The sequence below is a fragment of the Peromyscus eremicus genome, chromosome 9 (assembly GCF_949786415.1).
Source record: "Peromyscus eremicus chromosome 9, PerEre_H2_v1, whole genome shotgun sequence".
Taxonomy (NCBI): Eukaryota; Metazoa; Chordata; class Mammalia; order Rodentia; family Cricetidae; genus Peromyscus; species Peromyscus eremicus.
Window position 1 is genome coordinate 50,837,950 of NC_081425.1, and position 11,252 is coordinate 50,849,201.

At 40.6% G+C, this 11,252-nt stretch overlaps 1 long non-coding RNA gene across 1 annotated transcript in view; it reads right to left on the reverse strand.

Moving 5' to 3' along the window:
• The window catches only part of LOC131919909 (uncharacterized), a 183,588-nt gene extending 172,866 nt beyond the window's left edge, over positions 1-10,722 (reverse strand). Inside the window, exon 1 of the long non-coding RNA XR_009381461.1 lies at positions 10,309-10,722. This is a non-coding gene — a long non-coding RNA (uncharacterized LOC131919909). The remainder of the gene's footprint in view (positions 1-10,308) is intronic.
• Between the last annotated feature and the right edge of the window lie 530 nt (positions 10,723-11,252).

Sequence of the window (11,252 nt, forward strand, 5' to 3'; positions counted from 1 at the left end):
ATGTTATTTAAGAAGTCTCCAACTTTATATGTTCAAAAGCAACTCCAGATTTCTGCACTTCTGTGTCAACCTCCAATTCAACATGACCAAATTAAAGCTCCAGGTTCCTGCTAACCACACACCTGGTATCTCTCCTTCATCTCCATCAATGACAACTCTTCTCTTTTCATTACTCAGTCCCAAAGCTTTAGAGTCAGTCTTATGTTATTCTTCATTTCTCACTCCATATCTAGTCTGTCAGACCCTTCTTCTGCCTGAAAAATATATCTAAAATCTGACCATTTTGCACAGTCTCTACTGCTAACCCTTCTCTCCAGGCCAACAAAATATCTTCTAAATACTGCAATAGCTTCCTGGCTGGTTTCTCAGTTTCTCCACTTCACCACTGGCCTCTTCTTCGCACACCAGACAGAGTGAACTATCAAAATACAATGACATCTATAAACAACTCTTCCAGTAGTGACTTGCCATGCTCCACATAAGTTCAGGATCCTTGTAGGGTCTTCCCTAGGCTAAATTCAAAAAGAAATGGACGTCTATCACTTTCTTTTGGCACTTGATATGTAGTCCCCTAGAGTTGTTTATGTTTTAGAGCATGTCAGAAATATTTTCATCTTAGGGTATGTGCGCAATCTATTGCTACCCATGTCTCTGATTTCTTTCCACTGGTTATACAATGATGCCATCATTCAATTCACATCTGGATTCCAATCTCACCTTCTTTTCAGTTAACCCTACAACAGATGACTTGCAGCATCCGCCAACTTTCCTGCTTCACTTCCTCTTACTTTTCTCCTTTGAATTCACCACTATTTAGTACACTACATACAATTGACCCACCTCAGCCATGGGTTCAGTGCCTGTAGATTCAACAAACCACACACCAAAAACATTTAGTAATTGTGCTGGATAAATGGCTCATTGGTAACAGTACTTGTTTTACATGAAAGAAAACCTGAGTTTGAATCCTAGCACCTCTGTTAAAAATAGGTGGGTGTGGCCACACATGTGCTTAAATCCAAGCACCATGAGGGTAGAGACAAGATCACTTGTGCCTTGCTGACTGCCAGCCTAGCTCCAGGTTCAATGAGATCCCCTGTCTCAAAGGAATAAGGTGAAATGTAGCAGAATAGGACAACATATGATCTGCTCTGGCCTACACACACACACACACACACACACACACACACACACACACACACACACAGAGAGAGAGAGAGAGAGAGAGAGAGAGAGAGAGAGAGAGAGAGAGAGAGAGAGAGAGAGACCTCAAAAAACAAGAAAAGAAAATAATTTGGTAAATATTATACTAAATGTGAACAGACATTCTTCATATGGTCATTATTTCATAAACTATGCAATGTAAGAAGTCTGCATACAACATTTGCATTGTATGAGGTACACAAGTAAGCTAGAGGTGACTTAAAGTATATGGAAGATTTAGGTAGATTAGGCACAAACACAACACCATAGATTGTAAAGGTTTGGACACCTGTGGATTTTGGCATCTCTAAGGGTTCTTGAAATTGACTATGCAAACACTAAGGAACGCATGTATGCTATCTTTTTGCTTTTACGTAGTGTTAGTTTCTGGTACTAGAATATAAACTCAGGAAAACAGAGAGTTTTGCCATTTTATTAATAAGTATACCCATAGTACCTAGAACCTATGGTCAGGAGTACCTGGAGTACCTATGGTCAAATATATTTATTAAGTGAGTCACTGAGTGAGTATGTAGTCTTCAAACATAGCTTGCATTGTAAGACAGCAAAGTGATCAGCTCTCAAATAAAAATGCATCTTCTAAAAAAGACCCAGTGTAGAGAACAGAAGAAAATGAGAAAATATATTTCATGTGTGCAACAAAAACATGAGAGGACTTTGCCAGTTTGGGATAAAACAAGGAGACGCTGCGAAAGAACCACAACAGCCACGCTTCGTGCCACATTTGATTGAGTACTGTAAAAAATCAATCAGTGTTTTCACAAATACGCTAGATAATAATCTTCAAATAGAAAAGGGGGAAATCAGGTGTTAGGGAATGATGTGACCCAATTATTCCATGCATAAAAACAACAGAAAGTCAGATTTCACATATTCTGTTTATAAAGTATATTTGCATTCTCTTCCTGAAAAAATTACTTAAAACATTCTCCAGGCCACTGGATTCAGTAATGGAAAAGTGATAGGGAGACAGGGAACTCAAAAATCCTATAATAAGCATTGAGACCAAATAGAAATAGATCTAAATAATTTGTGTGAAGGGTAGTTGTAAAACTGATGAAACAAGACAAACAGAATAAAGAAACAGAAAACAGAAAGACACAAGGAGTATAAAATCCTGTTCAAAGATACAGAGACTCACAGCCAAACATTAGGCAGAACTTGGGGAATCCTGTGAAAGAGAGGGAGAAAGGATTGTAGGAACCAGAGGGGTCAAGGACACCACAAGAAAACTCACAGAATCAATTAGCCTGGGCTCATAGGGGCTTACAGAGCTGAACCACCAAGAGAGCTTGCAGGGGACTGACCTAGGCTCTCTGTACATGTTACAGTTGTGGAGCTTGGTCTTCTGATAGGACTCCTAGCAGTAGGAGCAGGGGCTGTCTCTGACTCTGTGACCTGCTTTTGGGACTTTTTCCTCCTACTGGGTTGACTAATCCAACCTTAATAGGAGGGGAGGTACCAAGTCTTACAGCAACTTGATATGCCATGGTTGGCTATGATATACATGGAAGGCATGCCCTTATCTGAAGAGAAAGGAGGAGGAGTGAATGGGGGATGGGAAGTTGTGGGGAAGGACTGGGAGGAGAGGAGGAAGGGGAAACTGTGATCAGGCTCAAAATTTTAATTAATTAATTAATTTTAAAATAGAAATGATGTTTAAGGAGGTCAAAGGCTTTATGATGGCTTTAGCTCTTAAATAACAATAAATATAAAAAAGGTTTTCTAAAGTTTGAAGATATCTAACTCTCTTAATGAAAAACAGGATATTAACTCTAAAAATGGGAAATTGCCAAATTTTGGAGCTACAGATGATCAAAATAAACTATGAAACATGTGCTTCACAAAGTGTGATTAAAAGGACTATGGGGTACAAAGTTTAATAACATCTTTTAAAATAAAAAAAAATTTATATGACATTCAAATATCTAGTGTTCTTATTTGTCATTTAATTTGCTTGATCAAAGGCTGAAAATGGTTTATTGAAATGTCCCATCATGGTTGTGGCCTTGTGACACAGAATTGTTTCTGATGTGCATTGCAGATCATTTTTATGAAATAATCTTTGTTGAAGAAGAGAGAGTATTTGACCCACCTCTCACTTCTCAAGAAAGGTGACCAGTGACAAAGGAAAGAATGGAGCTTCAACAGAAAGAACAGAAGGCTTCGTCTGAGACAATAAGATATTAGAGGTCAGAGGAGGTAAGACAGAGGGGAGTTGGTGATGAGGGGGTGTGGGAGGGTATCACCTATACTACTGTGGGAGGAACCTCTGTATGCTATGAATATGTATTTCTCTCATTGGTTGATAATAAAGTTGTTTTAGCCTACAGCAGGACATGATGAGGTTAGGCAGAAGAATCAAACTAGAATTCAAAGGAAGAGGGGCAGAGTCGATGCAGACCCTGTGAGCCACCCAAGAAACAGGATGCTGAAGGACCAGTAAGCCACAGAGCATATGGCAATAAATAAATTAATAAGAATGGGTTAACTTAAATGTAAGAGCTAGTTAATAATAAGCCTAAGTAATCTGCCAAACATTTATAACTAATATAAACCTCTGTGTGATAATTTGGGATGCAACTGCTGGGTATTTGAGAGTTGCTGGTGGGACAGAAACTTCCATTTACAATATGCCAAGGCTATGGGTGTAGAAAGTGTAGGAGAACATTCAGACCTGATGGAAGGTCAGGGAAAGGTGTCTTCAGGAAGCTCAAAGATGGGCTTATAGCCAGAGATGAGGGCAAGAAGTAAGTCTGGGCTGATTGGGTAGGAGGCATATTTTGCCCAGTAGAAAAGCCTGAAGAGAAGGACAGTGATGACAGTAACAAACAAGCCTTCCCAAACAAGAGTGTATTGTCAAATAGCTGTGTCCATGCTCCATCTGCACCATCATTTCTCCTAGGTCATAACCAGAAGTATGCTGCTTTTATAGTATAAATGCTCATCAGCCTCCTTAGTTGTTAGTCTATTTATTATAGCAATGGATACTATTTAACACACACATATATGTGTACCTTAATTAAGTTTATATTACTATGATCAAACAGCATGGCCAAAAGCAACTTGGGGAGCAAAGGGTTTATTTCACTTACAGTTCCACATCACAGTCCATCAGCAAAAGAATTCAAGACAGGAAATCAAAACAGGAACCTAGAGGCAAGAACTGATGGAAAGGCTATAAAGGAACACTGCTTACTGGCTTTCTCCTTGTAGTTTTCTTAACCTGTTTTCTTATAGCACCTAGGACCACTGGCCCAGAAGCCTCCCATATCAATCATTAGTCAAGAAAATGACCTACAGAAAAATCAATCCTACATTTTATTGAATAAGATTATTTCTTCAGAGATGACCCTAGCTTATGTCAAACTGACTAACAGTGTGTGTGTGTGTGTGTGTGTGTGTGTGTGTGTGTGTGTGTGTGTGTGTGTGTGGCTATTACACCAGTATATCTTGCAGGCAGACCTCTGTTGTAGGTCTCCAAATTTGTAGCTGAGTGACATTGATGCTTTCTTTTCTCCTCCACTAGCCCGAAAAGTTCCTTCAGCATCATAAATGCTAATCAGTAGAAGTAAAGTGTCTAGTTGGTACTGATTTCTCCATGTTCAATGATGTAAGTAAGTTGAGTTTTCAGCAATAGGGCCTTACCATCAGGTAATGGAGAATAACCAACAGGTTTAGCGATAGACTATGATGTTTGCAGCATGGGGGGAAGGGGTGTATTGTCCATGGAATTGAGCACTGGAAAGAGAATAAAGGTTCCATACCTGAGTCCAAATCAAGTGTGGGCACTGTGGATCCTCGCTAGAGAGTGGTTCTGTGGGTCACTGTGAATCAAAGAATGGAGGTGGCCTAGAAGGAAAGGCTGAAGGGGGAGTTCCTGAGAGGCTATTTTCTGAAAATGTAGAGATGAAACCTAAGTTACAGTGGAGATGTCAGAATGTTCTAGATGCCAGGGTTGTGAGATGTCCACCAAGGAAAGATACAGGCACAGAATGAATGGATTCAAAGAGTGTGTGTCCTATGTGTATACAGAACTGGAGTGACTGAGCTACCTGAGTTCTTCAGAGTCCAGATGATTTCATCATAAGCCCCAGGTACCAGAATGGGCTTGTAAGCTTTTACATTTTCCATGATGAGGTTTTGTCTTGCTATGGTCCAACCCTTTCTTTCTGTGCCCTCTCTCCTCCCGATTTAAATGGGAATGCTTATTCTGTACCACTGCATACTGGAAGTGTGTCATTTGTTCCGTGATGTTATAGGGACTCACAGTTAATAAAACACTTTGAATCTCAGAAGATACTTGGATGTGGACATTTAAACAACGCTAAACTGTTGAAGACCACAGAAGCTTTTTAACTTGGACTGAATGCGTTTGGCACTAGGGCAATCGTGAGCAGAAATAAGAGAGGAAATGATTGATATGTTGATGTGTCAAGTTGACAAGGAGTAGGCTTGTGATGGTTTGTATCAATTATCAACTTAACAGGACCTAGAATCACCATTAAGACAAATCTCTAGGCATATCTGTGAGGAATTTTCTAGATTAGGTTAACTGAGTTGGTTATGTGTATTGAACTGTACCCTGGAACTGTGAACCAGAATAAGCCCTCTTTCCTTAAGCTGTTTTTGTGGCAGCAATGAGGAAAGGAACTAATTCAAGGGAGAGATGGGCAAAGCTTTCATGAGCTCTTCCCGCCCATTCTGCAGCTCCCTGTGAATCTATAATCATTTCAAAGTAAAAAAAACAAACAAAAAACACAGTTGTGATTTATTATTATTATTATTCCACACTGAAGGAACCTAGAGAGCCAGGAGAGCTATGTATTCCTGGAGTACGCAGACACGCTCCTCATATTATAAAGGGCATTCCTGGGACCACTAGCAAAGCTTCAGATGACTATCTGAGTAAAAAATAGATGAAAGTTGTTAGTACTGTGTGGCAATATTTTCCTGTAAGTTAAAAAGTACTTCAAAATAAAAAGTTAACAAATCCATCGATCAGGGACTTACCCATACAGATTTAGACTAGAAGCAGAAACCATTTCCTACAATGAGCCAAATTTTACATATATATTTGATCTTGCAGACACAGAGCCAGCCAGTACTCCTAAAACAAACATGGAACACTTCAACCCACTTGAGTACTGATCTAGGCTTGTCATACTAATTCCAGGCTGTGCATGCTGCTAGCTCCAACTCCAGCTGGCCTCCAGAGTGGACAAGACACTAATGCAGCCACTACCAGCCAGCGCTCAACTCTTCTGCTCTGGCACAGAAAGCGATCATAGAAAATGCTTGAACAAACAAGAGTGGCCACATTTGGCCCAGAGTGGACACAGCCTACAATTTGTCACCTTGGAATAAGGGCTTTGAATTAGTCACTTTCTATCATTACAGGAGAATGCTCGACAGATATGACCAAGGGGAGCAAAGACTTATTTCATAACTTCAGAGGCTTCCCATCCATCATGGAGCCGAAGACCTGAAAGAGTGACTTAACCCATGGCAGCAGAATGTCAGAGACTATTCATATCATGGAAGACCAGGAAGCCAAGAGAGTGGCAGGAGCCTTTAAAGACTCATCCCATAATGACCCACTTCAGCCCCACCTTCTGAAAGGTACCCCAATCTTCCAAAATAGCACTCCCATCTGGGAATAAGAATTCAAAATACGCACCTGTGGGGGACATTTTAGGTTTAAACTATAAGAGGGTGTTTTTTTATTGCCCAATTAGTGTGCCTCCAAACCTTCAAAGATCTTGGCAGCTTATTTTCCTTCTCAGGTACTGAAATCTCTCCTCACATTTTGATCATCAAACATGCCGTTCCTGGCTAATTTTATATCTCCCACCTGAAGAAACAGGTATCGGTGCTATTATTTATTCACACTGCTATTTCTTTGAAACACGTTTGCGTTTAAACAGTGGAGGGTTTCTTGCCTCTGCAGTTTCCCAGGATATACTGCTGTATTTAATGCTGTTGACATCATTCCATAGGATGCTGCATTGTTTACATGCTACCCTGAACACCAGCTTCCAATAACTCTCAGAGCTGTTTCAAGTGCCTCACTGAGGATGATCATAAATGCAAATCTTCCCTGAGTATACAGGAAAATGTAAATGTTAGCTCGTTTTCTGGCCATGTTAGATTTACAATTGGAATTTTGTAACATAAATGGAAACCTGCATCTTCAAACTATATCTCCTCTTGAACTTTGAAGTCGTAATTACTGAGTTCCTGGTACGTGATCTGCTCTTCTGAAGTGTTTCCTGTATGCCCACCTTTCTGTGCTGCTACCTGGGTAGAAGGCAGGCAGGGGTCATGGTCAGGGTGAGAGAAGAGTTTTTCTTCACAGCAGGAATGCCTACCGCTTATTAGACAAGCTTTAAAACCAAACGGCAGGGCACAATGTCAGCACATAACACAGCAATAGAACATCACCAGAGAGGCCACTAGAGGAGGGTAGTACAGCTTCTAACAGTTGCCCTTCCTTTGGCCTTCCTGACACATGGAGCAGAGCAGGTAGCGGTGTGGCCTGGGTACCAACATCAGTATAAAAGACACCTGCCATGATGCCTATTATCTGAAGATACTGTGGGCTGGAGGCAGTACAACAGGCAGAATATGTCTGGACTGGAGTTTCCTTGAGGCTTGGCCCCAAGCGCTGGAAATGAACCACAGGTAAACTAGAATCCTAGACTCACTCTCTGTCTGACAAGAATAGGAGATGTCTAAAGACTGTATGTCAGTACTGTTGCTCCTGGAACCCAATCTGAACTCTAGAAATACCATGCTGGACAGTGGGAGAAATACATCCACTAAGATGTTCTCTCTGGTACTAGGGAAGGCTGTAAGAGTGAGAGTCCTATATCTGCTCATGGTATCACCCCAACCTTGTGCATGAGAAAAAGGATCAGGTCACCCAAAGAAGAGATAAAACTTGGGTTCATTAGAGTCCTGACCCAGGCTTACAGCAGCCAGCCTAAGCTGTAATGCCAGCCCCAGCAGAGATGAAAGGGTCAGCTTTCTCAGCCTATATATCAGCCTTTGCCACATCCCAAGGAAATTATCACAAAATATAGGACAAATTGAATCCTAACAGACAGACTAACACCATGGGGTGCAGGGGGTGAAGTTATTAATTCCTGCCTATAGAAATGAGATTAGCTGAGCGAATGTAAACTGAGCCTTTAAGCAGAGGTGACATTCAAACAGCTGGATCCAGTCAGCAGAGGACCTGCATGCTAGAGGGAATGACAATGACTTCCCTTTGAGAAAAGGAAGGGTGACTAATGACCCTAAATGGTCATTTGGGGGTCAGAAGCACATAAGCCCACTCATGCTAGGAAGTTCTAGGAAGGACTAAACATTGCATTAAGAAGGTGGCTGAAAACACTGAAGGAAAAAAATAGTTTGAGGGCAATGAGTTCATCACAGAATGGTGAAGGCAAAAATGAGATGTCAGTTATGCATCATTTAATGAAGAAAACACATTCTAAGAAATGCATCATTAGGTGACTTTGTCATTATGTAAACATCATAGACTGTACTTACCTATATTATATAGTCAACTGCACATCTAGGTTGTGTGCTGTATATGTGTGTGTGTTTGCATAAATATACTTGTGTATGTTTGTGCATATGTGTGTATGCAGATTTCATATTATTTTCTTCATCGTGTCTCTAGGTATATAAAATAGGGACATGATGAACAAAATGAGATTAAGTAAAGCATAAGAGAAAATGAGGCAATCAATAAATGTAATAAAAGGCTGGGAGATGGATCTGTAGGTAAAGAGGGCTTGCTGTCAAGACTGATGACCCAAGTTTCATCCCCAGAAACCACCTGTTGGAAAGAAAGTTCCCATAAGTTATCCTCTGACTTCCATATATGCTCTGTGGCATGCACACACAATAAAATGTAATAAAAATATTGGTTTTAAAAAGAAAATATTCAGTCAACATACAATGTTTAAGGCTTTTGCCAGTGTAGCAGGACATGTTGTTTTATAGTAAACTATTCTCTAAGAAGTAGGAACACACATTAATATTAAAAATTTATGGTATAGAAAGCACATAAGCAGTAACACAATCATTATCAATACCATGCATGCATTGCACACAGTTGTATGTACTACACATGCACAACTGGCAGTGAGTGGGCTTGTTTACACCACTGCCACCATGATACACATGAGTGATGTTTCACAGGTTGATGATGTTATAAAGACTATGATGTCATAGGGCTCCATTGCAATTCTATAAGGCTGCTATAAGTACACATTGTGACACCTTTGAAGTGCCACTTTAGAAATAATGCAACTCCATCCTTTTTTCACTGGATCTCTTTTGGACACCTATTACTAACATCGCAGACATGCAAAGTGAGCCCTCAAAAGTACTGAACAGGTCAAGGAGCAGAAAGGATCATGACTGAGCAAATATGGGGAATAGGGTGTAAAGGGAAGTATTGTATGCATCGATCTTTATTTATTCCATAATGTTTTTCTGCATTAAAAATTTGGCATTTGAGGACCAGCTAGTTCTTAGAGATAGTCAAGGTCTTAGTCTCCACCAATGGGTGTGTCACATACATTGAGCCTACAGCTCACACACCTCCTTATCTAGCTCACACTGCACTAGTTACTTTTCTCATGATGGTGGTGAGACATCTGGCAGAAGGAATTAGAGGAAGGATTTATTTTGGCTGATAGCTTTAGAAATTTCAGACCATGGCAGCAGGGAAGCCATGGACAGAATAGCTCAGCCCAGGGCAGTGTCCACATTGCTTTTGTGTTTGTGCTGACACTAGTATAAAATGAATATATCCACTGTCAGCTGTGTATGAAAATGACACACAGGGAGTGCCTCAGTCCACACAGCACAAGAAATGAAATTGTTGTAAACAGAGGCTTTTTCTGTCCCACCCTTTCCCCAAGCCACTTCCAAATAATCACTCAGATGCTTATATTAATTACAAATGTTTGGATGATGGCTCAAGCTTATTATTAGCTAGCTCTTACATTTAAATTAACCCATATTTCTTATCTATGCCTTGCCATATGGTTCATGACTTGTTACCTCATTTTTTATATGTCTTGCTTCCTTGGAGGCTGGCTGGCATCTCCCTGACACCTTTCCTCTTCCCAGAATTATTCTAGTATGGCTCTCATGCTCAATCTCTTCTTGCCCAGCCATTGGCCAATGAGCTTTATTATTAGTAATGAGCCTAATCCATATCAAATTATAGCATCCTAGGTATAGAGGAATCAGGTACTGATAAGACATTCAGAGGCCCATGTGACCTATTTCTACCAACCAGACCCCACTTCCTACCCCTAACCCTCCTCAAAGCTCCACTTGGTCCCTATAGCTTCTCTCATCAGATGATCCTGACATCTCCAGCTCCCAGGATCGCATAGCAAGTTACGCTACACCTTCACAGACTTACACATAGCCCACTCAGGTGATCCCTATGGTGAATCTGATCCTAGACACATTACCTGGCCCATAGACTTTGATTGGAATCTTGGTACAAGCCTTTATGACCTCACAATTCAAACATTCTGCTTGCCTACAAAACCAGAACCACATGGATGGTGCCAATGTCTGCTGTTGGCAGAATCAGCAAGGTTCTCTTAAACCTTGACGCAGTGGCCTCAGAATTTTCTGTGGCTTAAACCAAGGAATATATTCTACTGGAAGACTCTTTCCCGGGGGACACGCAGCAGCAGCATCTTTTTAAGAACAGGCTTTTCAAAGTTTTGGGTTTGCATTATTGCGCCTTGAAGCTTTCAGTGAGGACGTCTCCCTCAGCACATCTTTCCTGTTCTGGTGCACGCTGCAAAGTTTACAGCTCATCTTTAATAACACTAATCTGTTGAACAATTATAGCTGATTTATCTGCACTTACTTGTTCCACATCATCAAACACATTCATGCTCCCCAAACTCTCCATTTTTCACATTTTTCCACTCCATAATTTGCTTCTGATTCTCAGAATAAACCTAGATAAAAGCAGCAAG